Source organism: Cervus elaphus, chromosome 19 (assembly GCF_910594005.1).
Source record: "Cervus elaphus chromosome 19, mCerEla1.1, whole genome shotgun sequence".
Classification (NCBI taxonomy): Eukaryota; Metazoa; Chordata; class Mammalia; order Artiodactyla; family Cervidae; genus Cervus; species Cervus elaphus.
Window position 1 is genome coordinate 27,948,968 of NC_057833.1, and position 13,034 is coordinate 27,962,001.

A 13,034-nucleotide genomic window follows, 5' to 3' on the forward strand; every position below is an offset into this window, starting at 1 on the left:
GGTCGTGTCTGACTCCATGGACACCAGCACGCCAGGCTCCCCTGTCCATCACTAACTCACAATGTTCATCAAGTCAGTGATGCCATCCAACCACCTCATCCTCTGTCACCCCTTCTCCTCCTGCCTTCAATCTTTCTCAGCATCAGGGTCTTTTCTAGTTAGTCACCTCTTCTCATCAGGTGGCCAAGGTATTGTAGCTTCAGCTTCAACATCAGTCCTTCCAATGAATATTAGGACTTATTTCCTTTAGGATGGACTGGTTTGATCTCCTTGAAGTCCAAGGGACTCTCAAGAGTCTTCTCCAACACCACAGTTCAAAAGCATGAATTCTTCAGTGCTCAGCTTTCTTTATGGTCCAACTCTCACATCCATACATGACTACTGGAAAAACCATAGCTTTGGCTATATGGACCTCTGTCAGCAAAGTAATGCCTCTGCTTTTTAATATGCTGTCTAGGTTTGTCATAGCTTTTCTTCCAAGGACCAAGCAAAATTACATTTCCTCAATTATCCACCTGGTTCATTCTCCACCTTCTCTTCTTCCTTATCATTCCCTTGAAAAACAAAAAGAAAAGAAAATACAAAAAGAAAAAAAAAAAGAAAAGAAAAAGCAAAGAGATGACATTTCCTCAACTATCCACCTGGTTCATTCTCCACATTCTCTTCTTTCTTATCATTCTGTTGAAAAACAAAAGAAAATAAAAACCTTCACACGTTATGTAGCATTCATGAACCACCTATACAGAGGGAAAGACCCTGGCCACTGTGTATCCTCTTTCAGTCTCAAATTCTTCTCCCTGAAAATAAGACAATTTAGGTTAATACTTGCTGGTCCTCACTCTATCATTGTATTCTTCACCTGAAACCTTGCTAATCTCCACTCTACCATTGTATTTTCAACCTAGAGCCTACCTGGATTAATGGATCCATACTACACATGTGGATCCACAATGGATAGTAAAAATGAAGAAGGGGAAAATAAATTACAGAATTCTCTTCAAAATTTTGAAGCTACAGTTGGGAAAATAACATCATATTTTTAAAAATTCAAAAAAAAAATAAATCAGACTTCTTCCATGCAGCAAATATTGCAATGGCTGTCAAATAATGTAATATGACCTTTAAAGATACAAACAAACAAACAAAAATGCAGTCACACTTTTTTCCTTATTTGAAAGCAATATGATTTAATGGGAGAAACAGAGGAAAATAAATTATGAGTACACATTCCTTTAGTCTGAAATCTGAGAATTAGCTATGTGATCTTGATATAATCATCTTTATCTCATGAATACTTCATTTGTGAGATGAGAATTTTTCACAGACCAAAGGAGATGTTTGTTGTTGTTGAGCTCCTCAGTTGTATCCGTCTCTGCAACCTCACAGACTGCAGCACACAGAGCTTTAAAGTGCAATAAATAATTATGTGTGAGAATACTTTATAATATAGGGCATCTTGCCTCCATCCCTACCTTTCTCCCTTTCTTCTTTCCTTGCCTACTTCCTTCCTTCTTTCCCTCTTCTGTGATGTAATGGTAAAAGTTGAGAATCCTTTTTAGAACTCTGACAACAGGCTTCACTTTCTGAATAGTTTCAGGTTTTTTTTTTTTTCCTCGCAAAAGGAGATCATTGCTTCCTATTAATCTTCTAGAATTATTTAAGTAACTTTGGATACATCAAGTAAAGCAATTTGAAATCCAAGTAACAGTGTTCAGAGAAATCAGAAAAAAATGCTGTGATTATGCCTTGGATGTACTCATCTGATTACAGTGAATATTCCTCACCATAATTGTCTTTAAAAAAAATAAGAAAGATGAGCTTATTTCTGAAATACTTTTGACAAAGCAAACAGGAATCTTGTGAATCTCTTTGATGGCATCCTAACAATACAATACATAATTAAAGGACCAAATAACAGATCTATTAGTAGGGGGAAACAGTTTCAAGAAGAAAGAATAACATAAAATCTGAGCCCTGAAGTCAAAATTTACACTTAAGAAATGAACACCTGTGTTCAGTGTTTTTATTTTTCACATATTCCAGAACTATTTAATTTAATGAGTAAGAATGTGCTAAGTAATGTTAGTTCATGGTTTCTAAAAGTTTATTCTTATGTTATAATAGCCATGAATCTTTAGTGTAAAATGTCCACATTTTATTGTTTTAATATGTATGAATCCCCACTATGCCCCTTGTAAAAATCCAGGTCTTCTTAGCAATCTAAATAAATAGGCATATAATTCACACAGTATTGATTTTAGTATCTTCTCAGAAAGCAGATCATGCAAGAAGCATTTGACATCTTTAATAAATTCACCCTTTGGCCAGTCTATTTGTCTTTGTAAAGGATGGATGTATAATAGAAAAGGTATGCTTTAATGGAAAGATTGTTAGACTTGAATTTGGAAAAGTCTAGTTTGATCCTTGGAATTACCACTTATTGGGCTTTCCTAGTGGCTCAGATGGTAAATAATCTGCCTGCAATGCTGGAGACCTGGGTTCGATTCCTGAGTGGGGACGATCCCCTGGAGAAGGGAATGGTTATCCACTCCACTATGTTTGCCTGGAGAATCCCATGGACAGAGAAGCCTGGTGGGTTATAGTCCACGGGGTCACAAAGAGTCAGACAAGACTGAGTGACTAACACACCACACACACTTTACCACGTACCAGGTCAGTCTCTTCACCTTCCTGAGTCACAATTTCACAATAATGGGAATTGAAATGATATATCAGATGCTTTGAATAAAAATCAGCAAATATCTTGTGAGACAGTATCGGGCTTATAGTAGGTGCATAGTCAGTACTTGATCATTTGGCCTAAGAAGACCTAGACTCAGAAGACCTAGATTCTAATTACATGATTTTCCTGAATCTATATATAAAGTTTGGCAGATATTTGTCTCATGTGAAAGTATTAATTTGCCAGGGCTGCTATAACAAAATACTCCAGGCTGCATGTCTAAACACAAATTTATTTTCTCACAGTTCTGGAGGCTGACAATTTAAGCTGAAGGTGTTGACAGGGTCAGTCTCCCCCGAGGCCTCACTTCTTGGCTTGCTGATTGCCACTTTCTTGCTGTGTCCTTGTGGTTTTTTTTGTTTGTTTGTTTTTGTTTTGTTTTATCACTCTCTGCACATAGACCTCTGTTTTTCCCTCTTTTTTTTTTTTTTTTCCCTCTTCTTATAAGGACATTAGTCATATTGGAGTAGAGCCCACCCATGTGACCTCATTTAACCTTTGTTGCCCCTTTAAAGTTTCTATTTTCAAATGTAGTTACACTCTGAGGTATGCTGGGGGTTAGAACTTAAACTTACAAATCTTTCGGGGACACCATATAACAGATCTTAATTTTATCTCTCAAACCAAATTTGTCTCCTTTGTCACCCTTGTTCTTTTCTACATGAAGGCTCAAGAAACATTTATAGCTGTGGAGGCCAGAGGAATGGTTCTGATAGTGAACCAGTATTTTTTTTTTTTCTTTTATTTATTTATTTATTTTTATTATTATTTTTTTTTTCCAGTGGGTTTTGTCATACATTGATATGAATCAGCCATGGATTTACATGTATTCCCAATCCCGATCCCCCCTCCCACCTCCCTCTCCACCCGATTCCTCTGGGTCTTCCCAGTGCACCAGGCCCGAGCACTTGTCTCATGCATCCCACCTGGGCTGGTGATCTGTTTCACCATAGATAGTATACATGCTGTTCTTTTGAAATATCCCACCCTCACATTCTCCCACAAAGTTCAAAAGTCTGTTCTGTATTTCTGTGTCTCTTTTTCTGTTTTGCATATAGGGTTATCGTTATCACCTTTCTAAATTCCATATATATGTGTTAGTATGCTGTAATGTTCTTTATCTTTCTGGCTTACTTCACTCTGTATAATGGGCTCCAGCTTCATCCATCTCATTAGGACTGAGTGAACCAGTATTTTGAAGAGGTTAACGTACAAAGAAAACCATAAGCTTCCTCCTTTGGTTCTTGATACCAGGTGGTCGTTCAGAGATCTTCTGCATTGTGACCAGTGAAAATAGAGAGCACAACTGACGTTCAGTGGGCTCAGAAGGGTGAGCTGACAGTTTAAGAGCATCTGTAAATGGATTAGAGTCTAGCTGCAGAATTCAGCCAGTATTCCCTTGATGGACACTGTGAAGGAGGGTATTTTCGAAACGACAATAGCAACAGCATCCTCCTCCCGAAATAGAAAAGGGGTTTTGATTGAAAGTAAGAGTAGATGTCAATAAGTACTGAAGTTAAGTGGTAGGAATCAGATCACGGTCCTGTCTCTTTTACTCTCTGGCTTTGATTTTCTTTGAATGATTGTTTCCTGAATATCTGAACACCATGCAGCCACCCTGTTCCCATATGCTGTCCATCCAAGACAATGGGAATATAATACTATTGGACCATTTTCAGGTTCTAGACTATGACCCCTGAATAAGTGATTTCCAAGGAGCTTTGCATTTTGTAAGGTTTGTTCAGTATGATTGTTGTGTCCTGCCCACGGATTTGTAGTGCCATTTATCTCAGAGGTGGTTATTTGGCAACAGAGAGCTTTATATACTATACACAAGGAGAAATGTATTAACATAGTTCACAGCAAGGAATGCGAGATTATATTTCTTGATCAAAGACATTTTATCTCTAAGACACTGTCAATAAGACAAATTCATATGTTTAAATCTCTGGTGCCTAATCTCTACTCCTTATTGCTACTCTTAGATAGCAAAACAATACAAAACAAAGTCAAATGAAATAGACCAATTTTAATATGTATTTTACAGAAGTATAAAAAGACAATATATTTTGTTGAGTTTTTTTTAAAGTTCAGAAACAAGATGGCTTAATACTTATACTCACATTCTAATGGATATATATAAGATACCATAGCAAAATTTATGGCATAAGTTTTCCAGCCAGTGGATGGAAACCATAGAGCAAAATAACACTCACTTAATACATTTGTACCTGAGTGCACTATGTTTTTCTTTCTTTCATTCATTCATTGATATATACACTAATTTATTCAATAACTCAACAGTAGAAATATCAATAGTTACCAGGCAATATATCAAGCACTAGGGATACAAAATGAAGCTATGAGGCTACTGTCTAAAAGCAAGTCAAAATCTAGTGCTACTAAATTTTTCCATCAGATCATTTTTAATCACTGAGGCTGAAAAAATAATACTAATGAAATTTCACCTTGGAGATTTGGGGCATTATAAATGCTTCAATAATGTGAAGCCATGACATAGATTGAAGGAAGTTGGCTTACTCTATAAAGAAAAAGAAAAATGTCTCAAAGTTACAAAGGACCACTTCTCAATTACTACTCTAGCATCTATCTCAGATACCTCATGCATGTTGATATTTTAGCACCCATGAAAACTTGGTTAAGAATTGTGTTGGCTTGGCACTTAGTGGTTCTTTCAGTTAAACAAAAGGGAGTGGGAAGCTTGTGATTTGGAAGCTGTAGACATTTTGAATAAACATAATCTGTAAATTTATGTGATATGTAACTTGTTTCCTGAAAATAAAATATTGGTTGAAGTACATATTAGAGTAGAAATATTTCCAATTTAAACAGAGTATTAATAGCTTCATTGAATTGTCTTCATTTAATCCTGTGTGATTTATTGCAATCTTCATATATATCTTTTTGAGTGTAAACACTGTGATATAGTATTTTTTTAAGTGTTTCATTTTGTATTGGGGTATAGGCAATTAACAATGCTGTAATAGCCTCAGGTGAACAGTGAAGGGACTTAGAAATAACTTTAAAGATGAAATTAACACTTCACAATGTACTATTTAAATTAGTAAATGATTTAAATTAGTACTTCGAAGGAAATCAATTCAGTAACTTAGAGTTTCAATATATAGATTCTAAGTATTTTGATTTTCCTTATATTCCATATCTAATAGAAGTTTAATATGAGATTAAAATATTTATAATATATATTAGAATAAATCATAAAAACTACCTCACACATCTCTGTGATGCTTAGAAAATGTTTTGTCTTTGGAGAGGGTATTCCCAACCAATAGTTTGAAAGCAAGTTTCATATATGACAACATATTTGAAAGTACAATAAATGTCTCAATAAACATTTTTAAAATCATAGTATAAGACTACTTGTTTTTTAAATTAAGAAAGAATGAATGTTTGAGGAAAATATTGTTCAATTCTTGCATTTTATGGATGGTGAAGCCAACGCTGGAAAGATTATGAGTTATCACATAGTTATTAGTGTTAGAGTTGGTACCAAAATCCAGTACTGCATCCCAGTCTCATGTGTTTTCCATTGTCTTGGTTTTGAATTGGTTTATTGGCAAATAACAGAAGCATTCTCAGAGAAAGGGAGGAAATCTCATCCAGTCCAAGTGAAAGGCGCACAGCTGGACATGAGGTCTGTGTGTGGCATTTTCTCTCTTGCCTATTTTCATTTCTATTTTCTCTGACTTCCTCCTCCTTTTTAGTTGTCAGTTTCCTTGGCAAGGTTCATGATTTCTACATTCTAAAAAAACTAGTCTGTACATGTCTGACAATTAGTTCTGAATAGAGAAGCTATTTGCTCGTATGGTGATTTGTATTAATTAGGAAACGGTGCCCCTCCAAGGTGACATAGCCTTGTGGGTCAGTGGACCACGTTAGCCAGAGGCTGTGACCTGCTTCTTGGTCACCATACAACACTCAGGCCTAACACCCTCTGCCTGACTCATTTTTGGTGTCTCCATTCTAAGTTCTGATTGGCCCTATTTATGTCAAATGTTGTCTTAGTTTACAAGAACTAAGGACCCCAAACTTATCAGATATATACTTGAGAAAGAGAAGCAAAAGACAGTTGAAGTTTAATGTCAAGCATCTTGGCTTGACACTCGCCCTATCTTTTCAGGTATCAGAACCCCAGTATAATCATCAGTTTAGGTCTCAAGCTATGAGAGGTACTACGCAGAGCTAATAACTTTCCCCTGTGCGCCAAGGGACAGTTTGCCATCAAATAGCACAGTGAAATCTGGTTTCATTCTTAGAATGTGTTGTTAGAAATATAATCTCACCAAAATGGGAGATATTTTGAGCATTTAGGCAACCTCCATGTCATTAGCTTCAAAATGTAATGATAACAATGCAAAGGAACATTTTTAAAATTTGATATAATGTAAACAGTTTCTTCTGTTGTCAATGTTATTGGAAATCCAGCAATAGACAATCTCGAAAATTGAGTCACTGAATTAAACTAATTATTTAAGAGCTCTGTGCAGCAGCAGCATGATGGCCAGTGAGGGGTGGAGTCAGAAACCAGATTTGACAAAATCAAAGAGGTGTCCACTTCAGGTCCAACTATTGTATGCAGAGGACAGGAAGAGGAGGTTGGTTCATATATAAAACTGTCTCTTCAAGGGTGTAGGGAGGTAATCCTCTCTAATCAAAGATAGATTTCTATTAAACTACTTTGCTTCATAATTGGCCATGAGGTATAGAAGTATATCATGATATATATTCCTTATAAAAGGGATCTCAACATACTACCTAGTATAATCAGAAAAGAAAAACATGTAACTCTTCCATGTGATTTTTGACTGAAATAAATTTAACCACTAAGTTTCATAAACATTAAATTATTATCATATTTATATTTTTAGAAAATATTTTTGAACATATTTGATATGCCACTAAAGCAGTATCAACAGATTTAAAAAAAATTACTGTGCGTCACCATTCCCTTTCTTTGTCCAAAACAATGATCTCTCATAGAATCACTTTCCACTGATGCTGAGGCTATCCTCACATTCTTTTCCTGCTGTTCATTCCTTGCCAGTTACTGGAGTTAGCAGTCAAGGTGAAATGCTATTAAAGTGCTGCACTCATTATGTTAGCATATTTGGAATACTCAGCAGTGGCCACTTTTTCAGGACTGGAAAAGGTCAGTTTCCATTCCAATCCCAAAGAGGGACAGTGCCAAATAATGTTCAGACTACCATAAAATTGCACTCATTTCACATGCTAGTAAGGTTATTTTCAAAATCCTTCAAGCTAGGCTTCAGCAGTACATACATTGAGAACTTCCACATATACAAGCTGGGTTTAGAAAAGGCAGAGGAGCGAGAGATTGAATTGCCAACATCCACTGGATAATAGGAAAAAGCAAGTGAATTCCAGAAAAACAAGTGCTTCTGCTTCATGGACTAAATACTAAATGCTAAAGCCTTTGTGTGGATTCCCTTGTGGCTCAGAAAGTAAAGCGTCTGCCTACAATGCAGGAGACCCGGGTTCAATCCCTGAGTCAGGAAGATCCCCTGGAGAAGAAAATGGCAACCCATTCCAGTATTCTTGCCTGAAAAATCCCATGGACAGGGGAGTGTAGTAGGCTACAGTCCATGGGGTCGCAAAGAGTCAGACACGACTGAGTGACTTCACTTTCACTTCTTTCACTTTGTGTGGATTACAACAGACTGTGGAAAATTATTAAAGAGATGGGAATACCAGACCACCTTATCTGTCTCCCAAGAAACCTGTACAGATCAAGAAGCAAGTTAGAACTGGACGTGGAACACCTGACTGGTTAAAAATTGTGAAAGGAGTATGAGAAGGCTGTACATTGTCACTTTGCTTGTTGTCACCTAACTTATATGCAGAATACATCAGGCAAAATTCTGGGCTGAATGAATCACAACCTGGAATCAAGATTTCCAGAAGAACTATCAAAACTTCAGATATGCAGATGATACCACTCTAACGACAGAAAGTGAAGAGAAACTAAAGAGCCTCTTGATGAACGTGAAAGAGGACAGTGAAAAAGCTGGCTTAAAACTCAACATTCAAGTAACTAAGATCATGGCATCTGAACCAATCACTTCATGGCAAATAGATGGGGAAACAATGGAAACAGAGGCAGACTTTATTTTCTTGGGCTCCAAAATCACTCCAGATGGTGACTGCAGCCATGAAATTAAAAGACACTTGATCCTTGGAAGGAAACCTATACAAACCTGGACTGTGTATTGAAAAGCAGAGACATTACTCTGTCAACAAAGGTCCGTTATGTCAAAGCTATGGTTTTATCCAGTAGTCATGTACAGATGTGAGAGTTGCAACATAAAGAAGGCTGAGTGCCAAAGAATTGATGCTCTCAAATTTTGGTCCTGGAGAAGACCCTTGAGAGTCCCTGGACAGCAAGGAGATCAAACCAGTCAATCCTAAGGGAAATCAGTCCTGAATATTCACTGGAAGGACTGATGCTGAAGCTGAAGCTCCAATCCTTTGGCCATCTGATGCAAGAGCTGACTCATTAGAAAAGACCCTGATGCTGGGAAAGATTGAAGGCAGGAGGGGAAGGGGGCGACAGAGAATGAGATGGTTGATGGCATCTTAGACTCAATGGACATGAACTGGAGCAAACTCTGGGAGATAGTGGAGGACAGGGATGCCTGGTGTGCTGTAGTCTATGGGGTCACAAAGACGTGGACACAACTCAGTGACTCAACAGCAACAACTCAAAGTGAAAACTATCCATCATTCCACTGGTAAACTCAGCTTCCTAAAAGCAAAGACATTGTCCTCCTTAACCTCCATAATCCACTTATCCCAATTACCTGTATGACAATGACACTTATTAGGTATTTATGAATGGATAAATGGCCTAGGAATTGTAAAAATAGTTTTTCACAAGCAGGTTAATTTTTCAGGAGGAAAGATAATGTGGACCAAAATCACAAACAAATATCCATTTAACTTCATTAATAATGAAAATTTTTTGGAGAACTAAAATTTGGCCATATTGACAAATATCTTTGGAAAAGTAATTATATTCAGTATTGGTGATAATGATAGGCAACGAATGTTCATATATACTGTTGGTAAGAAAATAACTTTTAATAGCTTTTCTGGAAGGAAACTATTTTATTTTAAAAATCGTAAAAAACAGTAGTACCTTGACCTCAAAAATCTACATGTGAAAATATATTTCATTAAAACAGGTATTTGTGCAATGATACAGCTATAAGGAAGTTTGTAATATCATTTTTTAAAATAATTTGATCAACAATCAGGAGTTCTTTACTAATATTTGATGGACATTTTATATGAATTACTTATATCACTCATATATAGTATATATCTATTAAAGTGATACATAAGTGTACTTATCAACATGGACATATGTTTAGTATATACTAAATGAAAAAGAAATATTGCAAAATAATGTTTTTCATAGGTATTTTGTAAATATATGTATGAATGTGCATAAGCCCTAATAAAGGTATCTAGAAACATCAGCATGTTAATATTTGCTGCCGCTTGACACGTAAGATAATGGAATTGCTTTTTACTGTTTTTTTTTGTTTGTTTGTTTTGTTGATGTGCATCTCTTTCTCACTAATGGTCACAATTTGGTTTGGTAATAAAATAAGTAATTTCTAATATTTTTAAAAATTGCTTTCTAGAGACATTCATTTTTTTTCTTGATATTTTCTCCTGTAGTAAGCAGAACATTCAAAATTGTTTCATTGACTATTCTTTTTGAGAATAGTAGTTTCAGCATCTAAACATTAGAAGCCTCCTCTAAGGACTTCAATCTGAGAATTTGAAGAGTCAGTGTTATATCTGGCCCTCTTCAGTTCAGTTCAGTTCAGTCGCTCAGTCATGTCCGAATCTTTGCGACCCCATGAATCGCAGCACGCCAGGCCTCCCTGTCCATCACAAACTCCCGGAGTTTACTCAAACTCATGCCCATCGAGTCAGTGATGCCATCCAGCCATCTCATCCTCTGTTGTCCCCTTCTCTTTCTACCCCAATCCCTCCCAGCATCAGGGTCTTTTCCAATGAGTCAACTCTTCACATGAGGTGGCCAAAGTATTGGAGTTTCAGCTTCAGCATCAGTCCTTTCAATGAACACCCAGGACTGATCTCCTTTAGGATGGACTGGTTGGATCTCCTTGCAGTCCAAGGGACTCTCAAGAGTCTTCTCCAACACCACAGTTTAAAAGCATCAGTTTTTTGGCACTCAGCTTTCTTCACAGTCCAACTCTCACATCCATACATGACCACTGGAGAAACCATAGCTTTGACTAGACAGACCTTTGTTGGCAAAGTAATGTCTCTGCTTTTTAATATGCTGTCTAGGTTGGTCATAATTTTCCTTCCAAGGAGTAAGCATCTCTTAATTTCATGGCTGCAGTCACCATCGGCAGTGATTTTGGAGCCCCCAAAAATAAAGTCTGACACTGTTTCCACTATCTCCCCATCTATTTCCCATAAGGTGATGGGACCAGATACCATGATCTTAGTTTTCTGAATGTTGCACTTTAAGCCAACTTTTTCACTCTCCTCTTTCACTTTCATCAAGAGGCTTTTTAGTTCCTCTTCACTTTCTGCCATAAGTGTGATGTCATCTGCATATCTGAGGGTATTGATATTTCTCCCGGCAATCTTGATTCCAGCTTATGCTTCTTCCAGCCCAGCGTTTCTCATGATGTACTCTGCATATAAGTTAAATAAGCAGGGTGACAATATATAGCCTTGACATACTCCTTTTCCTATTTGGAACCAGTATGTTGTTCCATGTCCAGTTCTAACTGTTGCCTCCTGACCTGCATACAGGTTTCTCAAGAGGCAGGTCAGGTGGTCTGGTATTCCCATCTCCTTCAGAATTTTCCACAGTTTATTGTGATCCACACAGTTGAATGCTTTTGCATAGTCAATAAAGCAGAAATAGATGTTTTTCTGGAACTCTCTTGCTTTTTCGATGATCCAGCAGATGTTGGCAATTTGATCTCTGGTTCCTCTGCCTTTTCTAAAACCAGCTTGAACATCTGGAAGTTCTCAGTTCATGTATTGCTGAAGCCTGGCTTGGAGTGGCCCTCTTATTCACATGCATTTTTTCTTTTGTTCTCTCTCTCATTCTTCCTCTCCCCCTGAATCCTTTACCCATCTTCAGTAAAACATTGGTGGGTAAAAATAGCAGTGTGATCAGATTAGTTTCTTATAGAAAGTATACATGTGAGTCAACTATACTTATTTTTGGTTCTCAATGTTAGGTTTTTATCCTTATTATAAAAATTCATTCTTGTTCATTATTTTTTTTAAATGGAAAAATACAGAATGTTTTTAAAGGAGTTGGAAAGATGCAATTACTGTAGAATATTTACATCAAGCATCATTTATTTTTCTACATGTTATTTCCTGTATGTAGTTATAATTATATTCACATGTTTTATTTTTCTAATTGAAGTACATCCCAAATCTTTTCTCAGGGCTTGCTTTGCTTTAAGTGGTTGTTGTGCCACATCAGCATGTGTGTCATTTGTTCTTTTATTTAATGTCTTAAATGCCTCCTATGTGCCTGCTATATACAAAATGTACAGACAAAAGATACAAAAGATAAGCTTGATTCCTACCCTTCTGGTGTAGTCCAGTTTGAGACACAATTGATGCCTTTCTTGCATGCATATTCAGTCATGTCAGATTCTTTGCAACCCCATAGACTATAACCTACCAGGCTCCTTTATCCATGAGGTTTTGCAAGCAAGAATACTGGAGTAGGTTGCCATTCCCTTCTCCAGGGGATATTCCTGACCCATGGATCAAACCCACATCTCCAATGTCTGTCTCCTGCATTGGCAGAAAGATTTTTTTTTTCTTTTACTACTGAGTCACCTGGGAAGCCTTGCTTAGTCTACTGTAAAACTCAATAAACAACAGAAGCAGCAACTGGGAAGTGAAATATAGGTGTTAATAAGAGTCACACAATGAACAGCAGCTGTCTATACTCAATATGACTTCGTCATAATCTCCACTATTCCCTAGCGCCCCCTAATTACTTTTCCTCCTTAGTGGGAAAGGAACAGGTCTAGCAAATCATGATCATTACTGTGCAAATCATGGTAGTCATGCAAAGATTAGTAAGTTCTTTGCCCTAAAAATATAGTTTAACAAGTTAAAACAAGAGAACCTGGAATGACAAGTTCATCTGCCTATTCTTACTTCTCTATTAGTAAAGAAGAACAGAGAGGAACCTTTGAGTGAA

General features: G+C 36.8%; 1 protein-coding gene across 8 annotated transcripts in view; it reads left to right on the forward strand.

The window, feature by feature from the left end:
- NAALADL2 (N-acetylated alpha-linked acidic dipeptidase like 2) overlaps nucleotides 1–13,034 on the forward strand; it is a 1,495,786-nt gene that overhangs the window by 883,289 nt on the left and 599,463 nt on the right. The window lies entirely within an intron of this gene.